The sequence below is a fragment of the Neomonachus schauinslandi genome, chromosome 10, assembly GCF_002201575.2.
Source record: "Neomonachus schauinslandi chromosome 10, ASM220157v2, whole genome shotgun sequence".
NCBI classification, from domain to species: Eukaryota; Metazoa; Chordata; class Mammalia; order Carnivora; family Phocidae; genus Neomonachus; species Neomonachus schauinslandi.
Window position 1 is genome coordinate 121,483,832 of NC_058412.1, and position 26,462 is coordinate 121,510,293.

Sequence of the window (26,462 nt, forward strand, 5' to 3'; positions counted from 1 at the left end):
GCACATTTCTCACATTGTATCAAATTCGCCACTTTGTAACCACTGCCTATTTCTCGTGGGTCACTCCTTGGGGACTCAGAGAACAAGTCTAGATTCACTAGACAGCTATTTTAAAGACAAGAGTTATGTCCCCTTGAGCCTTCCTTTTTCCACTTACAATGTCTCTAAGATCTCTCTCCTGGTCCTCTCAAGGAGTGGCTTCTGGATACTTCCCTGCCTGGGCTGCCTCCCCATGCTGTGTACCAATCTCCTCCTGAGATCTCCACTCCTGTGACTCAGCCTGCAGGTGGCTGGGAATGGGCCTCTTCATCACCAGGACCCAGAAACAAAAACACAGGCAGCAGAGATGAGGCCCTCAGAAGCTGCCAGGGACCTTAGGAAACTGCTCCACGTCCCCCCCCCCCCCCCCCCCCCCGCCACACACACACACACACACAGAAGCCCACCTGCTGTGGCATCCACTCCCAGATTCTTCCCTGGCTTCTCCTAATAAAGGCCAGGTTAGGAAGGAGCAACATTAATTAGTTATAAATTGAAAGCTATTACCATAATAATGAAAAGATGAGTGAATGCAAAATCCCCTTCTTTCACAGTAGTATTTACAAAAGAAAGATTAATAAGGTAATTTTACCCCCAAATCTACAAAGAGCTCAGCACATGGAGCAAAGAGAAGTGAAGGCAGAGGGAGGGCATCTGCATTTCCCTCCTGGTCTCCAGTTTTCCCTGGTGGGTGAGGGCTAGGAACAAGTACACGGGGAGGGTACCATCTCATCTGCTGGTCCCTGGGCAGGACCCTAGGGGAGCCCCTCATGCTCACTACCCCACCTAGAGGCCCCACCCATCTCTGCCACCCCAGGGGCACATCCCTGTGAATCAGCAGAGAGGATTCCGGACACCTGCTTGGGTGAAGGACCACCCTCTCTCAGTACCTGCATGAGGCCAGGGACAGAAAAGACAGCTTTCATGCTCTTCTCCCGCTCTTACAAAGCATGAAGCGGGCTCACAGGAGTCTAGGGGAGACGCCACAACATCACGGCTGGAAGACGGAAACAGAGAGTCAAGGCAAGGCTTTGTGAGTTCTGGCCCCTACACCACACTGCAGAAGGCCCACCCACCATACCCGCCTGAGAGCTGCTTCTGCTTTGCTGAAACTCTTTCCAGAGCACTGGCATTCCCTGGCCTTGGCACCTTATCTTTAAACTCCAGCTAGAAGAGCCTTAGAGCCCCCCACCAAGCCCCACATCTGGCCCACTCATTAGGCCAACGTGTACGGCTAAACAGGGTCACGTAGCTCCCGAGCCTTCTCCCCACCCTGTCCCGTCCCCCGCTCCCCATCTCACCCCCAACCTGTGCCACTCCAGTCCTCCACACCCACGATTTGGAGCAACTTAGAAAGGAGGAGAGAGGAAGTTAGAGCCAAGGACCTTGAGTTCCTGCTATGTGTGCAAGCCATTCAACCTCTGCACCTCACATTCCTATCTGTAAAATGGGCTTATGGGAGGACTACCTTGCAGAAGGAGTCTAAGGATAAAGGAGATCATGTAGGCCAGTGGTCAGTAAAAGTGTTCTGTCAAGGGCCTGGTGGTAACTACTTCAGACTCGGCAGATTCTGGTCCCTATCACGACTACTCAACTCTGTCATGGCCGCATGACAGCAGGTCACAGCCAACACATGGCCGGGCTCCAATAAAGTGTTATATAAAAACTAGGCAACGGGCTGGATGTGGTCTGCAAGCCAACCCCTGACATAGGCAAAGTAAGTGGCACATGCTAAGTCTCAACAAATGATAGCTGTGCTCATAATTATGCTCAGCATTACCAGGATTACTGTTCAAGGTCTACCAGCTAGAAGAGGTGTTTGGACCCAGGCCCACAGCTAAAGAAGCAGATTAGGAGGAAGGGGATGGACACCTGGTCACTCATTATGTCACAGGCCCTCAACACCAGGGGAGGCTCACTTGGCTGATAGAGGGTGGGGTTTGCTCGAAGAAATCCCCTAAGTCTGGGCAAGAAAGGGGGCACCTGAAGCGGCCACTGGCCCCCACCATGGCCCCCAGGGGCCTCAAAGGCATTCACTTATTCTACATAGTTTTCTCTGTGCCAGGCACTGTTCTAAGCATTTTGCAGATATCACAAAAGGCCAAGTAAACCAAAGTGCCACTCTCTGGGTGGCTGGGCTTGGGCACCCAACTCCAGCCCTGAGACCCCTGGAAAGTCAGACCAGGCCCCTCTGTGTCCCTACCCCTCTGCTATCCAGACCGAAGCAGGCTGTTCCAGCATGTCACCCTGTGAGAACCTGAGAGGCAACACCACCTATCTCCTGCCTCAACACCATCCAGGAAATGAGCCCAAGCCTCACCAAGAGCACTTTGAGTTTCAAGGTACATTAGCATGTCTGGGGGTCTTGCCAGCTCTCTGGCTAGACCTTGCCTTCTCCATCAGGGGTCAACAAACCATTTCTGGAAAGGACCAGATAATAAATATTTTTAAATCTGTGGGACATATGGTCAGTATGGCAACTGTTTGAATCTGCTATTGTAACACAAAAGATAGAGACAATACACAAAAGAATAGATGTGATCCAAAAAAATATATTTATAGAAGCAGGTGGTAAGCCGATTCAACCACAAGGCTGGGTTTGGCCATCAGGCTGTCATTTTCAGGTCCGGCCTCCAGAAAACAAGGTTCTGTGGGATTCACCTTTGTTTCTGCCCATCAAGATCCATGATCTTCTGTCTGTGCTCAAAAACCAGAGAATTACAGTTAACTGCTTAAACTGATTGAACGATTTTTTAAAAATTTAAAGATTAATTAACGTTAGAACACCTGATATTCCTATAATAGATTATGTAAATAAGTGAGTGAGTGAATGAATGAGTAAAACTGCCTAGGCCTGGGGCATCCTTAGGTGCCCGGATGCTGAAGCCAAATGATGAAGGGCAGAGAATCTCCTAACAGCCTAAGAAAACAGAATTTGGAGACCACTGAACAAGTTTAATTGCTCTCTGGTGTCAAATCTCTCTTTTCCACACTCACAGCAGGCCACCCAGTTGAGGGAAATTCCAGATAAGACATTTACTGAAAATTTACATGGCACCACCGTAATTTAAAAGAGTAGTATTCATACTCATGTCTAGAAGCTAAGGATGGAAAAGGTCTGCTCGGAACCATCAATGTACAATGGGCACTCCCCCAAACCAGCAACTGCAAGCCAGCCATTCTCAGTCCTCTGGGTTCCACTGAGTCTGTCCCTGAAGTCCTGGTAAGGGGCCTAACACAGGAGGACAGAGGCAAACGGGGCTGGAGGTAGAAGCTCCTCCTAGTTTACTTCCTTCAGAGTCCACAAAGGAAAAATAACATTTTATGCTAAGAACTGTATTATAAAATTGAATGAGCTGGTCAGGTGGGATCGCATGTTACTTTTATATTACACCCCCTGCCAAAAAAAACAGGGTCTGACACATAATTAAATAATCCGTATTACTTAATTTTGGTGGGAGGAATTACTCTCCTCAAATTTCTCATAAAATTTTGTGGGTGTGTGGTGGAGACAGAAGAGGAGAAAAAATTAATTTTGTTTTTAAGAATTTACAAAAACGAAACCTAAATTGCAAGGATTAAATCATACAGGTCATAGGCTGTGATCACAATGAAATATAATGTGACATTCATTAAGAAGGAAATACTTAAACCTCAACTACTCAAAAACTTTAAAATAGCATGCTAAATGACTGCATTAAAGAAGTAAAATATAACAGACTAATCTAAAAAACAGAAAAGTAGTAACTACCAGTTAAAACATTCAGGGTGAAGCCAAAGCTGTATTCAAATGAAAAAGCATACCTTGATTTTTCCTATTAGAATGAAGATAAATGAACTGAGAAATCAACTTTTAAGTTTTTAAAAAGAAAGAGAAGTGAATTAATAAGCTAAAAGAAGTACTTAATGAATTAGACATTTCTTTTAAATGATAGGATTGATAAATGTAATATCTGGTTCTTTTCAAAAGACCCTAAAATAGGTAAACCTTTGGCAAGAGGGAAAAAGATAAATATGCAAAATTAGGAACTGAGCAAGTGAATATGCCACATTCATTGATTCTTTCATTCAGCAAACATTCAGTGAGTACTTTAAGTGTCAGGAATTTGTGACACAGTAACGAATTAGACAAAATCTTTAACTTAACTCACTATAAAGGAGAAAAGATAAGTAATTGCATTTATGGTGTGTTATGAAAATATGCAAATTTTATGAACGACTACTCTGTGAAACTATACCAGAAAACTACATTGCAATGAAAGGTGCTATTTTTCAGGAAAATATAAAGAACTAGTTTGACTAAATCAATAATGCCTATTTTAAAACTTAAGTATCTGTCAAAATTTGCCTCCAAAACTTGTGCCATGACAGGTGGCTTTTCAGGCGAGTTCTGAAAAACCTTCAGAGAACTGATAATTCTGGTGCTTTTATAAATTACCCCACAGCCAACAGGGAGGGAGAGGGTTCCCTGTGCATCTTAAACAGCTAATAAGACCCGCTACCAAGCTTCACTGGAGCGTGACAAGGGAAACAACAGAACAGCATCACCTGGGGGGCGCCTGGGGGGGTCAGTGGGTTAAGCGTCTGCCTTTGGCTTGGGTCGTGATCTCACTTGGAGATACTGAGGCCAAAACCAAAGTCCACAATCTCTTATGCCCAACTCTGGAAGTGAAAAAACTCTGAAACCTGGGTTTAGCTCATGTGCTGGCAGTGGTCTGCGCTGTCAAAGCTCCCTCCTTTCCTCATGACCCTCATCATTGGTGGGCACTCTGATGATTGGGGAAAGCAGGGGCACAGACACTCCAGCCCCCTGTCCCAATGCGGGCAGCTCAAGAGTTATGGTTTCCAGAACCCCCCTGAGAAATGGAGTCCAGGTCACCCTCCCTGGTACTCTGCCAGCCACCTCCTCCTTTTCCAGTTCGCACCTGTCCACCTGTTCTTCCTGGGAGCACTTCACAACCAATCATTCTCACATGAACCCTTATCTGGGAGGCGGGGGGAGCTGATGAACCCTGCTGCCCTGGGACCTATCCTGAGGCAGCAGAAAACCTGACCTTACCTTCAGCCACCACCCCTGACCTGACACACTTTCTCACATTCATCTCTCTGACTTTGCTTTGCATTCCTATGTTTGGCTGCATAAATATTAATGTGTTTGATTAAGGGGTACTTCCCCAGACTCCATTGGGGTTATTACACATCATTCACAGTGTGTGTATCATACCACCTTCCTAAAATCTAATAAAATACCAACTGCAAACACATTTCACCCAAAGGGTTTTAGATAAGGGATTATGGAGCTGTATAAAATACTAGCAAATCAAATTCAGTACTGTATTAAAGGAATAATAAACCATAACCAAAGTTAATTATAATAATATTTTCAAATTTGAAAATTTAGTCACAGTTTTTAAAAATAGGTCAGTCAATGGGGTAAAAGCCACAGATGATCTCAACATTTATTTGATATTAAAAAAAAAAAACCTCTTAGTAGTAAGAATTCTGGTTCCTCAAAATGATAAATAACATCTATTTCCAAAAACTGTCATCGTACTTAGCTCTAGAAGTGTTATAACCGAATCAGAAAAAAGAAAAAGGATATCTGCTAACATCACTATTATTTAACCCAAATCAGGAATTTCTAGCACAAGCAAAAAAACTTAAAAATCAGAGCAATAATGTATTAGAAGGGAGAAGCCATTATTTGTAGATGACATCATTGTCTACCTGAAACCCCAAGGGCATAACCGCAAACTATCAAAACTGGTAAAAAGATCTTTATTATGGGTGCCAGACAGAAAATACGTGCCTAAAAACCACATCCTTTTATACCAGTTGCAAACCAGTATACACCAATTGGCAACAGCCTATTAGAAAACCTAATAGAAACACTTACATACAAAAGAAACAAGATGTAAGAATAAACAAGACATGACCAAGACCTAAAAGAGGGAACGATGAAGCCCCACTGAGGCTCATAACACATGAAAGTGGAGTAAATGGGCAACTCATCTTGTGATTAGATAAGAGAACTGAATATCATAAAAATGTCTGGGGTCTCTAAATTAATCTATAATGCAGAGTCAACCAAAATCCAAACCAGATATTTTAGGGATCATTTGACAAAATTATTCTAAAATTTGTCCGGTACAATAAAAACACAGAAACACCTGGGGAACTTCTGAAATTTAAGGTGATGGGGGGTTATGACCCTCTCTGATTTTAAAACTTATAGCTACAGCAGTAAAACAAGATGGTACCACCACATAAGTAGATAAATAAATAGAAGCTAATGACACCCCCAAATACATGGGAGTATGTTCTTTAGGCTGCACTGCCTGTAAGTAGGAAACACGTGGGTTATTCAATCAAAGAGACAACTAGCTGTCATCTTGGAATAAAATAATAATAAAGCAAGATCTCTACCTCACCCTTACATCAAAATAAATGCCTGACATATTAAAGATTTAAGAAAAAGGAAGGATGGAGGGAAGAAGAAACCACAAAGGAACTAAGGAAAAAAAGGACAATCTTTCAAGAGTGAGGAAAGTCTGTCTGATAGTGGGATGAAACCAAAAACCAACAAAATACTGATCCATTTCACCACCTAAAAATTAACAAAAAAAACTTCAGTGCAACAAAAAAATACAGACAATAAAAACCCATAAACAATAAAATAAGTCTTGGGGTGCCTGGCTGGCTCAGTCGTTAAGCGTCTGCCTTCGGCTCAGGTCATAATCCCCGAGTCCTGGGATCGAGCCCCGCATCAGGCTCCCTGCTCCGCGGGAAGCCTGCTTCTCCCTCTCCCACTCCCCCTGCTTGTGTTCCCTCTCTCGCTGTCTCTGTCAAATAAATAAAAATTTTAAAAAGAAAAGAAGTCTTAGAAAATAACACAACATGTACGACCAAGAAAGAACTATTTGTGATACTCATGAAGCACTTCCAAATCAGGAAGAAAACCACCTGGAAAAAAAAAAAAAATATATGTGAAGGGTATGAAGCAAAACATCAATAAACATTTGACAGTATTTTCCTACCTCACTAATAATTGAATGAATGCTAATTAAAAGTGTTTTTTCCATCTATGCAATACTGAGGTAAAAAAGACGGATGATAACCATGTTGGGAAGGGAGCGTAAAAATGCGCACCCTTTCCGACGGCGGTCTGTCATTATTTAGAATTAGGAGTATCAATAAAGAAAATGCCTAAAAGGTACACCCTAAACACCCAATGCTGGTTACCACCAGAGAACAGGACTGGGGAGGAGGGAGAGAGGATCCTTCATGATCTAACACTTCTGAAACAGTGGTTTTTTGTTGTTTTTACAATCACAAAATAATCATAGCTAATACTTCTTGGCTGCTCACCGTAGGCCAGCCACAGGCTATAAAGCACTCTCCCTGCCTTCTTGGTATCCTCCCACAACCCGTGGCTAGTGTTACAAGGAGTAAAATGTTTCCACTGCTATCTTTGGTCCTTCCACTCACTTCCTCCCGCTCTCAGGAGAAGGTAGAAGAGGAAACCCCTTTCCCTCCTGCACGCTCTCTTGCCCAACCCTTCCAGAAACTTCTCATGGAACCCCTGAGAGTCTCCATGCCCCTACTTGTGCCTCCTGAGGATGCAATGGGAACTCCCTGTTTCCCCATTCCACTCAGATCCTCATCCCACAATGTGTGTCTGCTGGGAAATAGGACCTGGAACGCTCACCATGCTCTTACCCCGTGGTTCTCAAAGTGTGGTCCCTGGGCCGGCAGCATCAGCATCACCTCGGAACTTAACAGAAATGCAAATTCTTGGCTCTGCCCCAGAACTTCTCAATCAGAACCTCTAACATAGAGCCCAGCCATGTGCACCATACCAAGCCCTCCAGGTGATTTTTTATCTGCGGGAAAGGTTAAGAACCTCACTCTATGAGGAAACCAAGACTCAGAGCTCAAATGACCTCTAGGACCATGCAGCTAGTGTGTTGCTGGGCTGGGATTTGAACCCAGGTCTTTCTCGTTACAAAGCCATATTCTTAAACACTAGGCTCTACTCTCTCCTTACCGATTGCCGGTGGTACTAATTCATAGTGAAAACAAGTTTTCTTTTAAAAATGTACTCTTCTTAATGTTGCTACGATTAGCTTTAGAATTGACTTTTCAAAATTTATGAAGGGACAACGGAGCAGAAATTTATGCTAGTCTTGCTCTCTCTCATTTAACTCCATCTATACCACCAGCCTCCTGTTTAGACCACAGGGACAAGCCTCCCGGTTCTCCAGAACAGCAGAATCTAGTTGCTGGAAAGGACCTAGAACAATCTCATCACCTGGAGGGATGGCAGTAATGTGCCACCTGCCTCCTTTGGCCCTTAGATCACTGCAAAAGGTCTAAGAGAATCATTTCTGTTCTGGAAAGTAAACCTGGCTGTCTCATGGTTACTTGGGCAAATGTGGTGCTCACGGTCATTCTGGCTCCTTTCTAAAGCAAGGGTCAGCAAACCGCAGCCCATGGGCCAAACCTGGTCCACTAGCTGTTTTTGTAAATAAAGTTTTATTGGAACATGCCTAAGCACATTTATGTATTATCAATGGCTGCTTTCATGCTATGATGGCAAGGTGACAGACATCATATGCCCCACAAAACCTAAAATAGTTACTATCTGGCCCCTTATAGAAAACAACTGCCAATCCGTGCTCCAAATGTAGGTCACTCACGCTAGAGAGAAGAGATTTTTGCAGTCAATCATTCCTGAGTTCAAAGTCTAGATCTGTCATGTACCAGAGTCTTACCTCTACAAGCCCCTTAACCTCCCTGAGCCTCAGTTTCCTCATTTGTACAATAATTGCTGCACAGGATGGTGGGGAGGATTAAGTGGGACAGAACATGTTAAAGGCCTGACAGATAGTAAGTGCCCTTCAAGGACTGGTTTCCTCCCTTCCCGTCTTCAGGTAGAGACGTTCCTCAAGACCAGTCGGAGTCCCAGCTCTGGCACATAGTAGGGACACCATCCATTCCCCTGACGGCTGATTCCCCCTGCAAATTCAGAATGCGGAGGCTCCACAAAGCCCATAGGCTCCCATTTAAAATGTCTCACTGTCCACTGATCCAGGGGATAATTTACTAACCAGGCAGCACATCTAGATACCATACATCATCTCCGAAAGCCAAACCTGTCCTGCCCAGAGCCAACAGTTGGCTCTGCCCTGGAAATGAAAAATGGGCTCCCAGGGACAGCAGATCCTGGGCTTCAGGAAGAAAAAGCAACATAACTACAGAGCACTCATCCTCAGAAATCTCCACTTCAGGAAGAGTATCCCCCCGCCCTTAGTGACCTTAGGTTTTAGAATCCCCAGCTCCCTCGGCATGGGTAACTGAATCTGCCTCTCTTCTCAGTCAAGTACAAGAATGACCACACAAGGAGAGTTGTGTTGTGACAAGGTAGTGGGGAGGGTATTCTTTCACAACCCACCCCCCATCTGCCCATACCTCCAACAGGTCATGTCTCCCAAGCTCCAGGGGTCCAAGTACTTCCTTCCTCCTTCCAGTTTGTGCTTCTATCCTATCAGACCTATCATCTCAGTGAGGTGTTTCCTGCCTAGTTTTGCTGGTCTCTCCCCCAATTTTGCCTGTACCCCATTGGTGAGGAAGGTTCTGGTGTTGGCCCTGTTTTACAAATGGGGAAACAGGTTTAGCAAGCTTATAACTGGTTTGCCCAACGTCACATAGCCTGCAGGCAGCCAACCCCATCTCAAGTCTCCCTGCCTCAAAAGTCCACGGTCCTGGGCGCCTGGGTGGCTCAGTTGGTTGAGCGACTGCCTTCGGCTCAGGTCATGATCCTGGAGTCCCGGGATCAAGTCCCACATCGGGCTCCCTGCTCGGCGGGGAGTCTGCTTCTCCCTCGGACCCTCCCCCCTCTCATGTGCTCTCTTTCTCATTCTCTCTCAAATAAATAAATAAAATCTTTAAAAAAAAAAAAAAAAAAAGTCCACGGTCCTAACCACACACCATGGTTCACACACCATGAGTGTGCGTGCAAGTTCAAGGAGAAGCCCAAGAACTGTCACGGAGGTCTCAAGCCACAGACCTGTGAAATGATCCAGTCCAGTATTCCCATTTTACCCAATGGGTAAACTGAGGCCCCGGCAGGAACATCACCTTCCCAAGGTCACCCAGTGAGAAAGTGGCCTGAGTAATACAATGAACGTGATTTCTGTAAGAGTGCTTTCCTGTTACGGGACTGCGAGGTGGGTAAGATTTGTCATGCTCACAGGGTCTCACGTTTTTGGACTGGTGCTGCTTTTCCCTTCCTCCACTAATTCCACCACCAAGAACTACTCATGTGCCTGAGTCAAGCCAATTTTGGTGCCAGGCTGAGGGGATCTTAGGGACCTTTCTAATAGGCCCCAAGAGGAATGGCTGAGATGGCGCCCCCATGGCTCCTGTGGTTGGGAAGGGGGGGAGACCTTGCCGAGCAGTAGGAGCCCAGCCCCCGGGGCCAGAGCCCAAGAAGGCTGAGGCAGAATCGGGGGCCCCAGCACAGCCTCTGGGCCTGGCAGGAGACCGCCAAGCAAATCCACCCAGGGCACCCAGCATGAGGGGCATCTGCAGGTGGACAGGCTGGGAAACAGCAGAACCGAGGGAAGGCAGCTGACCAGAGGTGACCACATGCAGATTCGGGGATCAGGTGATCCCCCCACAGGCTGGAGGGGACAACACCTGCCAGTGAGACTGACCTGGGAAGCCAGAGGAAGACACGAGCAGTGCCATGAAGAGGGGCTACACAGCCACTAATCCTTTCCAGTGTGTGCTGCTCCTCCGACCGTCAGTCCATTACAAACCCCGGGAGCAGACACCAAATTGAACAACTCACTCTTTCCCCAGGCGTTGGCAGGGGAATCAGAGACCGAGATTCGAGTCGTGCCGCCATGTAACCTCGCCACAGATGGGGCCTGTCTTCGAGTGTGCTTCAGCCCTACAGGACTCAGATGCTGACGGCGTGTCCCCCCCACCCCACCCAGAGCCGTGGGGAGGATGAAACGCAGCAAGGTGTGTAAAAACGCTCGGCACGATGTTCGTAACAGTTGCTCCAAGGGGTGGGGAGCCTTTTCAATAGGATGTACCTCCCACCGCTTCAGAGCCAGTGTAGCCAACTCAAAAAAATGTTACAGAACAAATTAGAAAAACTCACAAAGAACTCACTTAACTTGTTAAATCAAGGAAATGAACAACTGTGGTGTAGAGGCCTTCAGCTTTTAACTACCCAAAATCAAATTGTTATTCCATTCTCCTATCTCAGCACCCGGTGCTAAGGTTATTTGGCGTGTCTGGTGTGTGACTACTTAAGAAGGGGTAACAGCCTCTAATTAAGCCTGAAAACGTCAACCTGAGACAGGCAGGCAGTGAACAACGTCTCTTCATGGGAACATTTCTGGGGCAGGCTTAGGCCAAAGAGCTGTCAATCAATAAATTGTTCTGTCTCAGAGCTTTTACACTCAAAGAATTTTGAGAGCCAGGAGGGAGGATCCTTGAGCATAATTTCTTTTTACAGACAAGGCTACCCACGTCCCCAGGGGCCAGGGGACTTGGCCCCCGTCTCCTGAGTTAATAGTGTTCCTTCCATCATACCTCTGGTCCCTAAGTGTGCCATGCACTGGGACAAACGAGAGAGGGAAAAAAAAAAAAAAAAGGACCTTGCCCTCTTGAGCTCACAATCTCATGAGAGAAGAGCAAGAAAACAGATAATAATGACAAATAGCAAGTACAGATGACATAGACAGAGAGACTAAAAGAAGGCAGCAGGCAAGGGAGGCGGATTTAGATTCTGTGGCTAAGAAAGGTCTTCTGAGCCAAAGCCCAGGAGCTCAAGAGCACCACGCTGTGCGGAGTTGAGGGATGGCTGTTCCAAAGAAAAGAGCAAGTGCAAAGCCCAGAAATGGGAAGAACCAGGCAAAGAGGCTGGTAGGGGCCAAGTCATGCAGAGCCTCGTGGGCCATGCTAATGAGTATGGATTTTATTCCAGGTGCAAATGGAAACCGGGTGCAATGCAGAGCCAACAAGGTGACGTGTTCTGTTTCATGATTTAGGACAATTATGCAGTTGGCAACAAGGAAGGCTGGAGGAGCAGAGAATGCAGGGAGAAGCACCCGGGGGCCCACATGAGTTGGCCTGCCTCATCTTATCCTACCAGAACACCTAAAAAAGCCATTGAAGAAGTCCTCCCCATGGAGATGGCTCAAGGCACCGGGCTGAGGTCGGGGCACAGCACCTTCACAAGCCATTCTCCAATGGTTTCCCCTCATCCCACCAAGAACCTCCTCAGGTCCAAAGAACCATTCCTCACAACCCCAGCATGCCTGATGGTTCTAATCCCAACCCTAGACACATCTAAGGTTTCAATAAACACTTGTTAAACCAAAATGAACTCAGTAGACAATCCCCGAGGATATACAAGTTCTGCTATTGACGGAGGCTCATAGTGAGACAAGGATAATGGGCTCAAATCTCGTTAGCAAACTCAGAGAACGGAGAAATTTCTGAGCTCAGAACAATAATTTCCCTTCTGCTTTCAATATTTTTGCATAGTAAGGAATCATTTATAGGGCGGCCAGGAATAATTCTTGGGCAATTATTCAGCATGTCTTGGACCTGTTTCGCTTCTTTCCATGGAAGTTAAAGATCAGTCACTTAATAGTTTCTTTTCAATACAGCCCTCCACCCCCACTCCCCCCATCTCTCCACCTCATAATCTAGCTGTTTTCCTTGATTCTCCCTCCGCCCTCCTCCTCCACTCAGGATGCTTTTAGTGTTTCATCTTTCTTGGGATCCCATGACTACTGTGCTTCAGCTCAGCAATTCCAACTTTTTTATTTGACATCCCAGTGTGTCTTCAGGCATCTCCAGGGGAATTGTGAAATTCATTTTCATTCACTTTAATTTAAAAAAATATAGGCCATTTAGTTCTTTTAGGAGGGGGGAAATGGGGTGTCACTCAATCAGCAGGGAGGTGAATCCTGACTATTAGCTTACTGGGCAAAATGGCTCTTTTCCAAACATTCTTGGGTCGCTTAAGCAAGTACAGTGTTTTTGCTAACGTCTGAGAAACTATTCGCTCTTGGGGGAAAGAAAAATAAAGTTCAGAGAGAAAAGAGACAAGAGAAAATTAATGTTCTTTTATTAACTCTGTTTCAGAGAGTCAGATTTCAACAAAATGATGCATTTCATTCAAGCACTTAGTCCTTCTATTTAACAAGAGCTTACCAAGAATCCAGCATTTTCCAAAACCAAGTAACAATAATAGCATAGAACATTTATTCAGCTCCTGTGCTCTGTGCCAGGTATAGTCCTCCAAGAACTACCTCAACTAATCCCCAGAGTAATTCTCTCCAATAGTGGCTATTTTGTCCCTGTGCAGAACTGCTGGGGATACCCACACTACCCCAAATCCCCCAGACACAGTGGAACTGGAACCCGCAGATGCCCCATCACTGCCATGACATGCTGCTCCCTTGGCCCAGGGTTACCGAGATGGACAAGGGATGGTCCCTTCTGCAAGGACTCACCATGTGTGGTAGGCAAAACAGATGAGTAATCCAATGTGGAGACTGTGTGTGAAAACAGACAAGAGAATCTAGGGATACAAAGGAGGGTCCTGGGTTCTGCCTGGCAGCAGAGGATGCAGGAAGCACTCCCAGAAAGAAGTCAAGAGCTCACTGGAGGTAGCTGGGCAGATGGGGTGAGGTCAGAAGAGAAGGGGGTTACAGACAGAGGGAAGAGAGCAGGGAGGGGTGGCCTGAGAAAATGGGCAGGCTCAGGGAACGAGAGCATGCAGAAGAGGCAAAGCCAACAGCAGGGGGGCAGACGTCCAGGAACCCTGGGCTGGAGGCTGGCAGGGGCCAACTGGTCATGAGGCCCTCCTCAGGCAGGCTAAGGATGAGTCACGGGGAGCCAGGGAAGAGTGTGAGCACCAGGGTGGCATAGCCAGTCAGAGAGAGACAGCCCCGTGATGGCAGCATGCCCACAGCATGGGGCTGGAAGGTAGAGAGAAGCCCACCCGGAAGGCAGTTTGTTGGCTGTCTGGCAGGCCTGAGAGGGCGAGGGCTCCAACCCCAGGCAGTGGCCACAGGGAGGAAAAACACACCGAAGAGATGCTCAAGTAGTAGAATGACAGGTGTTGGTGATGCCCACAGAGGCGTCTAGGAGTATTAGACATTATTTTCCCAAATTCTCCTAGGAAAAAAATGTTTCTACTTTCATTTTTCTGGTGATGTTAAATTCCTAATACATTCTGCCATCTGCTCTACAACGGAGAGGCAAATATGATCAACAAAGTGACAAAGTTGGTGACATGTCGTGAAAACCCCGTGGCATCCTTGATCCCACGGAGGGAGAAAGGGTGTTGACCAACAGCAGTCTTTTAGCAGGTGGCCTTCACTAAGGCTCCTGCTCATGCCTGCCCAGCAGCCACCCTCCCGTCACAGGTTAACACATCCGCCCCACAACACCTGCACCTGAACCCAAACACCAGCGGGAGTGTCTGAGGCAGCCATCCACAGGGACGCGGGGGAGCTCGGCAGGAGAACGAAACGAGGCTTGAATATTCAGTGGCCAGTTCTGCCTCAGAGGCAGTCACCCTGGGCTTAGTCCCCCATCTCCCCCTCAAGCCCTGGAACATGGGAAAAGACAACCAGACCTCTCTCAGCACCCACCCTCCTAGATCCAGAACCCCACAGTTACGGAGCAGGTGGTGGGGTCAACATCCGAACTTCTGAGTCTCAGCTTCCTGCCAGTCGTGCATTGAGGAAAGATTCAGTCTTTGGCAAAGGAAGAGTCCATTTATACATCTAATTTATGATTCATGAATCCATAAAAGGCCTGATAAAAATTAGAGAAGTACCTACATACCCACATACATACTTCAAAACGAATATACAAACCCATCACTCTACTTGAAGGTCTTAAAAAAAAAAATTCCCAAGAGGCATTAGGTAGGTAATAGGAATATAAATAGTAGTATGAAGTTTGTAGCCTGATTATGATCTTGAACCCGAACATCTCAGCCACAAGTAAACCTAAGGCTTTAGAGAATGTGCTCCTCATGTGGAAGCGAATTCCTGCCAGAGCCAGCAGGACCACAGATCATCAAGGCCAGAATGGCTCTGTGTTTAAACCCTCAATTGCACCACTGGCATGAGGCTTTCAATTCCCACATCCTATGTATTCCTGCCCAAGTGTTTCCTGGGAAAATCTGACAAGGAAGCTTTGCTCTCCTGGGTGCAAGGGGCACCTTCCTTCAGGTCTAGATATGCTTCAGATGGCAGCAGGCTCTGGCTGCTAACTGTTAAGTCCTACTCCTAACAGCTCAAGGAGGCAGGAGCTGTAAGACTTGGAGGTAAGGACCCACCTTGCCACCATGTGATTCTATGAACCTGTACCCGTCATGGAATCTCCCTGGGCCAATGGCTATGGGTTAGAGTAATCCCTAATATTTACTGAGTTTCTGCTACACCACCAGCTTTACGATGAGCATTTATTGCACGGGTTATTTCAGCCAATCCTCCCAATCGTTCATGATTCCCACATTACAGGTGAGGAGGGGGAGTTTCTAAGTGGGAGAGGTGGCCAGACTGATTAAAACCATTCAGTCGCAGCCCCATTATCAACCAGAATGAAGCAACCCCTGGCATCACCCACCATCACCATGACTGACACCCAGGGATCCAGCACCACCCAGCTGTGTGCAGCCCCCTGGATCTTGCACTCTTTCACACTTCTGCTCCTGCCTAGAATGCCTGCCTTGCTCTTCTTGCCTAGAAGTATCACTCCAACGTCCAGACCATTCAAGCCTTTCCACTCCTCCTCCAACACTGAACTGTCCAACACCTTCATGACCTTCATGTCTCCATGGCATAAGAAGACTATCCACCACCCATTGCTGGGCAAACCTCTGAAAGACAGAAGTTGTATCTGCTCACAGCTCCATTCCCAGGAAGCAGCACCCAGCCTGCAGTGACAATGTGTTGCAAGAACAAGAAAAGGACAGAGGGAATGGGAGAACATGAACGCACATCCTCCAAAAATCTAGGTACCTATTTTATGAGTCAACAAATTACTACTGTCTCTGATCCTGGAAGCTTCTGCCACCTCTAGGTTTTTCCCCATATGCCCCCAGTCTGAGTAGGAATAACAGACCAGAGTGGAAAACAGCGGCTATAGGGAAACCCTCCACAAGCCCCAGCTCAATTCTCAACCAGGTTTATAATGGGAAGCTCTGCCTTCCTGGAATCGTGGAGGAGTCATAGAAGAGGCAAACCTGGAGATGTTGCAAAGGTTTTAGGACCTTGATTTTAAAACTTTGGTCCCAGATGTATATCTCCCAAATCTGTGAGCTTTCGGTGTTTTGCCGTCATTTATATTGGTGAGCCCCACAGATGCGTCTTGTTCTCATCTCCTGTTCGGAGAAGCCCATGTGGACTCCAATCTCTGACAGCCTCTCTCTTCAAATAAACACCCTAAAGATAGAAATCATAAATATCCCATCTGCCTCTCGGGGGCAACAGGATGGTTTACAAGTAATTCTAAAGACCCAGCTAGCTTGAGCTCTCTCTGATACTCTGTAAGGAACAAAATAACATGAAATAATAGCAATATGCATGAGCCCAATCAAAGACTTTCCTTTCAAAGATAAAAATGCAAAGGTGTAGTTCATGATGATTGAAAGCAAAAAAATAAGTAGTGACATTCGAGATTGGTTTTGAACACTCCTAACTGATTTCTAAAATCTCCCCATCACCCAACCATTATAATTTCCTGCTAATTACTACATGCAATCTTATTAATATATTTTTCAGCCTCATTAAATATTACCTTGGGCCTAACATTAAAAATGATGAGGCTCAGTAATCTTAATGAGCATCCAAGTTTCATCGACCCCGGAAAACCCAGACAACAGAGAACTAAACGTGTTGCCAGGCAGCTCTGTTCCCTGGGCATGTAGAAAAGCAACTTCAGAGAAATGAAAGATACAAAATGTAAAGCCCAGAAGGAAACCAGACTTGGAAACACACAGGTTTGGCCAGGCCTCCTTCAGTTCCTGTCCAGTAATGGAGAGGGGCATGACCAAGGAGGCATTTTTGGCTTTCTCTCTTCCTCCTCGGTCACCCAGATACAAACAATATCAATCAGCACGTTTTCACTAACATTAGTGCCTTCTGTGATCCCCAAGGACAGTGTTACAGGTGATCGTGGGCAGTGTGGAGACAGGCCAACTGGAAATGCAAAGTGTTCACTGCTCCAACCGACAGAAATTGTGGCTTTCTCTGAAATGGTGGCAGAAGAACAGAGGACGGGCAGTCAAGGACCACAGAAAATAAATTCTATTTTTTTTTTCCTTCCTGGCATGACCAGAATTGTATTTCTCAAGCAACAAGCTGGATAAGAACAGTGAAACTAGCTTCCCAGTCCTCCAAGTAAATTATTTATCAGAAGCTGAATTTACTGCTCTCATGACTAAACTGTCAAAAAATTCCTATTTCCAACAATTGTGCTGTATGGTCCCAGGATTTCTTGTTTCCCTTAGCTGCTAGGTTAAAGATGAGTGGTTGGCAGTCAATGTGTGGTTGGCTTAACAGACTAGCCCAAATTTACTGAACCTACCTTCAACCAAAACCTCAGAGAGATTTTTTTCAATGTGTCTGAGAACAATACATTGAGCACAACATAAAACCATTAAATGTTAAGACAGGAACCTTTGATGTTACCTAATTTAACTCACTCTTTGTACACAAGAAAATAGAGATGCAGAAAGGGGAAATGACCTGCCTTGATCACACAAGAAGTGTCAAATCTAGACATTGAACTCCTGGATCCCCACCCATTATGCTGCCATTGATACGATTAACCTGAGGTGGAGTCAGAGATAGCTGTCCAACAAAGAAGTATGGTTTCCCCAAAGAGGCAAAGAATCTGTACTCAGAAAACTATAAAATACTCATGAAAGAAATTGAGGAAGACACAAAGAAATGGAAAAACATTCCATGCTCATGGATTGGAAGAACAAATATTGTGAAAATGTCTATGCTACCTAGAGCAATCTATATATTTAACGCAATCGCTATCAAAATACCATCAGCTTTTTTCAAGGAAATGGAGCAAATAACCCTAAAATTTGTATGGAACCAGGAAAGACCCTGAATAGCCAGAGGAATGTTGAAAAAGCAAAGCTGGTGGCATCACAATCCCCGACTTCAAGCTCTATTACAAAGCTGTCATCATCAAGACAGTATGGTACTGGCACAAAAACAGACACATAGATCAATGGACCAGAATAGAGAGCCCAGAAATGGACCCTCAACTCTATGGTCAACTCATCTTCAACAAAGCAGGAAAAATGTCCAATGGAAAAAAGACAGTCTCTTCAACAAATGGTGTTGGGTAAATTAGACAGCCACATGCAGAAGAATGAAACTGGACCATTTCCTTACACCACACACAAAAATAGACTCCAAATGGATGAAAGACCTAAATGTGAGACAGGAGTCCATCCAAATCCTAAAGGAGAACACAGGCAGCAACCTCTTCGACCTAAGCTGCAGCAACTTCTTCCTAGACACATTGCCAAAGGCAAGGGAAGCAAGGACAAAAATGAACTATTGGGACTTCATCAAGATAAAAAACTTTTGCACAGCAAAAGAAACAGTCAACAAAACCAAAAGACAACTGACAGAATGGGAGGAGATATTTGCAAATGACATATCAGATAAAGGGCTAGTATCCAAAATCTATAAAGAACTTATCAAACTCAACACCCAAAGAACAAAGAATCCAATCAAGAAATGGGCAGAAGACATGAACAGACATTTCATGTCAAAGAAGACATCCAAATGGCCAACAGACACATGAAAAAGTGTTCAACATCACTCGGCATCAGGGAAATACAAATCAAAACCTCGAGACACCACCTCACACCAGTCAGAATGGCTAAAATGAACAAGTCAGGAAACGACAGATGTTGGCGGGGATGCAGAGAAAGGGGAACCCTCCTACACTGTTGGTGGGAATGCAAGCTGGTGCAGCCACTCTGGAAAACAGTATGGAGGTTCCTCAAAAAGTTGAAAATAGAGCTACCATATGACCCAGCAATTGCACTACTGGGTATTTACCCCAAAGATACAAATGTAGTGATCTGAAGGGGTACGTGCACCCCGATGTTATAGCAGCAATGTCCACAATAGCCAAACTATGGAAAGAGCCAAGATGTCCACCAACAGATGAATGGATAAAGAAGATGTGGTATATATACACAATGGAATATTATGCAGCCATCAAAAAATGAAATCTTGCCATTTGCAATGACATGGATGGAACTAGAGGGTATTACTCTAAGCAAAATAAGTCAATCAGAGAAAGACAAGTATCATATGATCTCACTGATATGAGGAATTTGAGAAACAAGACAGAGGATCATAGATGAAGGGAGGAAAAAATGAAATAAGATGAAACCAGAGAGGAGACAAACCATAAGAGACTCGTAATCTCAGGAAACAAACTGAAGGTTGCTGGAGTGGTGGGGGATGGGAGGGATGGGGCGGCTGGGTGATGGACACTGGGGAAGGTATATGCTATGGTGAGTGCTGTGAATTGTGTTAAGACTGATGAATCACAGACCTGTACCTCTGAAACAAATAATACATGTTTAAAAAAAAAAAAAAAACAAGATAGTAGGAAGGGAAAAATGAAGGGGGGAAATCAGAGGGGGAGATGAACCATGATAGACTATGGACTCTGAGAAACAAACAGGGTTTTAGAGGAGAGGGGGGTGGGGGGATGTGTTAGCCTGGTGATGGATATTAAGGAGGGCATGTATTGCATGGAGCACTGGGTGTTATAAGCAAACAATGAATCATGGAACACTACATCAAAAACTAATGATGTACTATATGGTGACTAACAAAATAAAATTATCAAAAAAAGTAAGTGGTTGAGCCAGTAGACTCATGTAATTGCACTCCTCGAACAATGTTTTTTTTTTTTTTTTCCCCCCAGCTTTACTGAGGCATAACTGACAAAAAAAACTGTAAGGTATTAAAAAAAAAAAAAAAGGTAGTAGTATGGTTCCCTCTTCAGTGGTATAGTGCTGCCTCTGGGATGGGGCGACCACTAGGAATTACATCATTCCATTCTTCCAACCACTCGCACTCCACCACCCTGAAGCTGAGTCCAGCTCCAAGAATGTATTCTAGCCAACAAAACAGGAATGGAAGTGATGTACAATGCCCCTTCCAGACATACTCACACAAGGCTGCAATCTGGTGCTCCATATACTTCGCAAGGTTATTGTGAAGATTAAATGAGTACTCACTCCAAATGTGGTCAGCACAGTGCCCGCCATGCATTTAACACTTAACAAGGGCTTCCATGTTCCCCTCCAGAAGCCAGACACAAAACAGTACACAATATCCATTCATATGATGCTCCAGAATAGACAAAACGTAGCTGAGAGAAATCAGATTAATGGTTGCCTAAGAGGAGGAGGACTAGGTGGAAAAGAGTACAAGGGAACTTTCTGGGGCAATGGAAATATTCTGTATCTTAGTCAAGCTGTGGGTTTTACAGGACTGTACATGTTTCTGTAAACTCATAGTATGTAAATCATATGTCAGAAAAAGTTTTAATTATGAAGATCTAAATATCTAGATCCTAGAAAGCTAGGTAGCTTAGTAGTTATATGGCTAGGAAAGAGTGGGGAGGACTGGCAACATCTATTGAGGATGTGTTTGGATGCTGTATTCAACTAATGGGCCCCAAGCAGCTCTGCTCCTAGAAAGTGGTGTCCACCATCTTGAGGCTTCAGTTTGGAATACCGTAACTGCTCCTATCTACTAAGCACTTACAGCATGCCCTGCACTGTTACAGAGGCTACGTATTTTCATTCCTTTAGTCCTCACAATAAGTGCATGAAGTCCGTCATTGGCACCATTTCATGGATGAGCTTCCAGAATTCAAGGTACCCTTCTCCCCAGTCTTTTCAGACCCATGAAATCCCGTCTGCAAATCTGATCTCGGTATCTGTGTCCCACACTTCACCATAAAGGAACTGGCAGGGTGGCAGGACTTGGGAAGGACAACTTGGGAAGAACAACTCTTGCCCAATAATATACAGAACAAGAGCTCAATTAAAAGCTCGACACTACAGCCCCGGATGAGCAACTGACAGAACAACAGGGGTAAAGCTTAAAAAACATTATGTTGAACAAACAGATATAAACACAAAAGAGCAAATACTACAAGATTCTGTTTCTATGAAGCTCTTGAAGAGACAAATCTAATCTCCAGTGACCCAAATCAGGTCACTGCTTGCCTGGGGCTGGGCATGAGAGGCAGGACTGCAAAGGGGCAGGAGGGAAATTTCTAGTTGATGACAATGTTCTACACCTTAACCCAGGTGGTGGTTACATTTGTCACAATTCAAACTGTACACATAGGAAGTGTGCATTTTATTGGATGTGACAAAAGCTGATATTTTTATGCAAAACCAAAGAAAAGCCTTCAGATCCAACAGCCCTTCCTCTGAATCTCGCTTTGTCTCTTCCTGGCTGGCGACCTGGGGCAAAGCCACTTAACACAACTGAGCCTTCATTTCAGGCTGTTGTCAGGGCTGGAGATAATACATGCCAAACACCTGGGAAAAGAGTAGGCCTTCAATAAACAGCAGCTTCTATTATTACCGTTAATTAATAATAATGAGAAATAATAATCTGAATAACAGCTTCAATTCTCTACCTCACTTTGCTGGGAAGATCTCAAACTGCTAAATGTTCCTTGCTATTAGCTCTCACTGGAAACCAACACACACTCTTGTATGGCATACAATCATTTTAATGTTATGCTAGAAGAGATAATCAAGGATGAATACCAAATGTATGTAGATTAAAGAATTCATGTTTATATATGAATATGGGCCATGGAATCTTGGACTAATTCAAACCTGAGCAAGGCTGACAGTTACCATTTTCTTTCCCAAAAAAATCAGATTTTCAGTCTAAGTAACTCCATGGGGAGCTTACTACTATACTGTTATCCAGGGTATAATTTCTCTAATAAGGTCATTAAGGGGGGGGGAAAAAAAGAATTCTGGACTCTATCATCACTTTGTATTAGTTTTCTCCTAAGAGTGTCTTTCTCTAGAGGTAAGACATAGGTCATCACGGCAAATTTCACATCTGTAGCCATCTGGTTTTGATCGTTTTTAAAACTATAATCTGTGAGCTCATCTCTTTGTTTTTTGGTCACCTCCTTCCACATTCAGAAAACTGTAAGCCTAAATAGAACTGAACAGTTTGCTGCAAATAATCTCTCTGGAACTGGAGCAAAGGTGACCGAGAAAGTGTCCAGGTTCTTGGTAGAATCGAGACTCTCGGTGGGAGGTTGCCGAAGACTGAGCAATAACAGGGATCCCAGGTAGAACAAATGAAAGGAGCCATGCAGTGCCAGGCTCAAAGCTGCAGAAGTGTCAGCCAGCCCCTCTTTCAGCAAATGTCTCCAACCACCTTCATTGGGGAGCATCCCTGTCCCATTTGTAGCCAGGTTTCAAAAGAGCCAACTTCTACTGCTCAATGCTATGCTGGTTTTCTCCCAGGGGGCTCTTAGTCTTAGGACAGATCAACCCACAGTGTCAGGAGCAGTCTCCCTTTTGGCAGAAATGCCTCAGAGCTATTAGTCCATAATGACAGCTGGGGAATCCAGGGCCTTCTAAAGACCCATGGAAGGCTCCAGAGAAATAATACAGAGGCAGGGCCACTGAAACAGGACTCTTCAACCCAAGAGGAAGCTTTGTAAGTTCCCAGGTATTATATTCCATCCCCAGCCCGACTCAGGTCCTAACAGTCCCAAGGTCTCTGGGAATAAAGACTCACTAGTGCACAGCCCCACCTGGACTCTTTAGGAAATAATATTTGCTAACAGCAGTATATAGTTTTGTTTCATGATTTGCCTTTCCTTGTATTTTACTCATGAATAACAGCTTTTTAAGAGACCCAAACAACTTTATTTTTTAAATGACTTCCCTTCTAGGGCAGAGAGGGCTGTCTGGTTCATCCCCTGTCATTTCCTCCTTTTCCTGAGCACACAAGGAGCCCACCCTTCCCAGGATCCCTTACAGTTGGGCAGTTAGGCATAGCTGTGTACCTGAATGACTGTGTGGAACATAGCTCCTCTGTCACCTACACTTGGCATGGTGAAGGGAACAAATATTACTGTATTCAGACTCCAAGATGTTGAGATGGTTACAAGAATTCACCTGTCCTAACAGACCTTCCTCCCATATAGTTATCCCCTCAAAACCCCCATTAAAATGATTCCAGATAGAAAAACAACAAAGGGATGCCAACATCTAGCTTATGCAGGATAAATATTTCTTGATCAAAATCCACCGTAAGTCAGCCTGAGAGCTCCTGCTTTAAGCTGTGAACTGTTGACAGGTGTCCTCATCCCTTCCTTCCCACAACCATCAAGTTCAAGTAGGTCTTCCAGAAGTTAAGAGCTGACAGGAACTGGCTGTGTCAAACAGGAAGCTCACATGTGTCTAGCTGCTGCTGGTAACACTTCAATTACCCACCACCTGCTTATCATGAGGTTCTCAGTACAGCTTTTTCCACTGTCTCCCGAAGAAAAGGTTAATGGGAAGTGTCAAGATCCAATAGGCAGGAAAATCCCAGCGCTCGGTTGAGAAAATAGAAGAGGTTATTTCTAGACTCAGTCATGGTTTTGAAAGCTAGCATGTACCATCCTGGCCCCTCCAATCTTCAGATTTGCCCTTTCCTCTCACACGACATGGCTTGTACGCACTGTTGAAGAAGATCATTACGCCCATGGCCAAAACTTCCTCTCCTCCACACCGTGCTTCCGAAGAGCTATGCTCTAGACTAGAAGCACCTCCAAAGGGAGAAACCATCTCCTTCCCTTCTGCATCACACAGAGTAGGTGCACTAGGCAGCATAGGGCAACTGCTATACCAAATCATCTCAACACTCTGATGGCTTGAAACCACGAACATTGTCTATGCATTCATGCAACAGTCCAACACAGATTTATGGATCCAGGCTCCTTTAGTTCCACCAAATCCTATGGCCCCAGAATCCTCTACAGTCAAGGGAAGAGAATAAAAACACATGTGATAGGGACTTACAGGCCAAGCCTAAAAGTGTTATATATACACACATCACCACAGTCGCCTACATTCCAGTGACCAGAACTCAATATATGCCTACATCTGACAAGAGGGTCTAGGAATGTATTCTCACTATGGCTCAGAAGGAAAGGAGAAATGGATTTTGGTGATCACACAGTTGTATATGTCCCCTAATAGGGAAAGAGAATGTCTCCCAGAAGCATGTGCTCAGCTTTCAAGGACTGGATTCAAAGACCTGTTGGTCGGCAAATGAAACCTCCTAGAACTATGCAGAAATGTTAAACTTTGCACAATAACCAGGATAATGAAAACCAGCCTGAGGCCAAGGTGCGACCTCACACAAGTTGGGAGCAAAGCATCTGAGATGGGAGATTTGTATGTGCATGGGATGGGTCAGGAAGGTCCTAAGAGAGGAGAAAGCTTGTGTTGCCTCCTAGATTCATGCCAGCTGGGACAAGCAGACTCATACTTCCACAGGTAGCCAAAGGGCTCAGAGCAGGAGACCTCTCATTTCCCAGATGGGGCAGCAGAGCTGTCCAGAGAGGTACAACAATTTACAAGTTGCACATGTAGCCCACAGGAAAGCCAGGACTGGAGCTCTACTACCTGATTCTATCGCTCCCGGTCCACGGCACTTGTGTATCCCTCTATCTGCCCAAGTGTGGGCCTTAAAGAAAACAGCTATAAGCCAGAGTATTCTCTCAGACAAAAGATTTCTGGAAACCATGTTTCCCATTCTGGCATTTTGTTCTTCTCAAGTCTCTCCTTCCAAAATTACAGAAATGTGCAAATGGCAGGTGCATGTGTGGGGCACAAGGACGAAGACACTCACATACCCACCCAGTCTGTGTCACCCAGATGGCTTCCTGCTCATCCAAGAAGGACTCAGCTCAGTTTTCATCCATAAATGTTTATTTGTCCCCGGAGGCCTTCCTGTCACCTACAGCAGCACTTCTCCGCAAGCTCTGTGAATTACAACTCTTTTAAAGGGTACGTTCCAGACAATGAACTTCTTTCCTTCCATCTTTTAAAATGAGATTAACCCAAGAACACTGCAGAGGTTCCACAACAGGCTTCCAATGATAAGCGTTCCCCTAACAGTGTTGTGGGAATATCTCCACACTGCTTCCTAAATCTGAGAAAGTTTGGGAGCCCAAGCTTTGCCTGAAGAAGGATGGCAGATGGGCACAATTCCTAAGAATCTATCAACCTAGAATTCAAGCCCACAGGGGCTGTGAGATCAGAGTTTGCCCCCCAGAGTTATTTCTGGCTTCTCTCCTTCCTACTCCAACCAAATCACACTTCCCTCTTTCTTCTCCACCCACAAAGCCCTGATTTCCACCACCACCACCACCCCCCCGCCCCGCCTGTGGTTACCTCTACCTCATGTCAACTGTGAGACGACGAGTGGGGGCAAGTCAGGGAGAGTAGCACCAGCAGGAAGGACACTGAATTCTAGGGAGAGGGGCTTCATTTTGTTCTACAGCAGAGGTTAGAAAACTGTGACCTATGGGCCAAATCTGGCCCATCATATCTTTTTATAAAGTTTTATCGGAACACAACCAAGCCCATTTGTTTACACAGTTTCTGTGGCTACTCTTGTGCTACAATGGCAGGGTTCAGAGTTGAGACAGAGACCCTGTGGTCTGCAAAACCTAAAATATTTGCTATCTGGTCCTCTAAAGAAATATTTTTTAAGCCATAAAATTGAGCTGTACAGAAATAACCAGTCTCTACTCAAATACACGTACACACAAGTTCATAGTTCAACAGCCAAAAGGTGGAGCCAACCCAAATGTCCATCAATACACAAATTGTGCTATATACATACAAAGGAATATTACTCCACCATAAAAGGAAATCAAGTACTGATTGATACATGCTATGACATGGGTGAACTTCAAACACGTTACGCTAAGTAAAAGAAGCCAGACACAAAAGATCAGATATTGTATGGTTCCAATCATATGAAATATCCAGAAGAGGTAAATTCTTGGAGACAACACAGAATGTGGTTGCCAGGGGCTGGGGGAAGAGAAGAATGGGGAGAAACTGCTTAATGGGAACAGGATTTCCTTTGATGAAAAGGTTTTGGGGAGGGCGGAGCAAGATGGCGGAGGAGTAGGAGACCTGGATTTCGTTTGGTCTCAGGAATTCAGTTGGATAGGGATCAAACCATTCTGAACACCTACAAACTCAACAGGAGGTCGAAGAAAAGAAGAGCAACAACTCTCTCATCAGAAAAGCGACCACT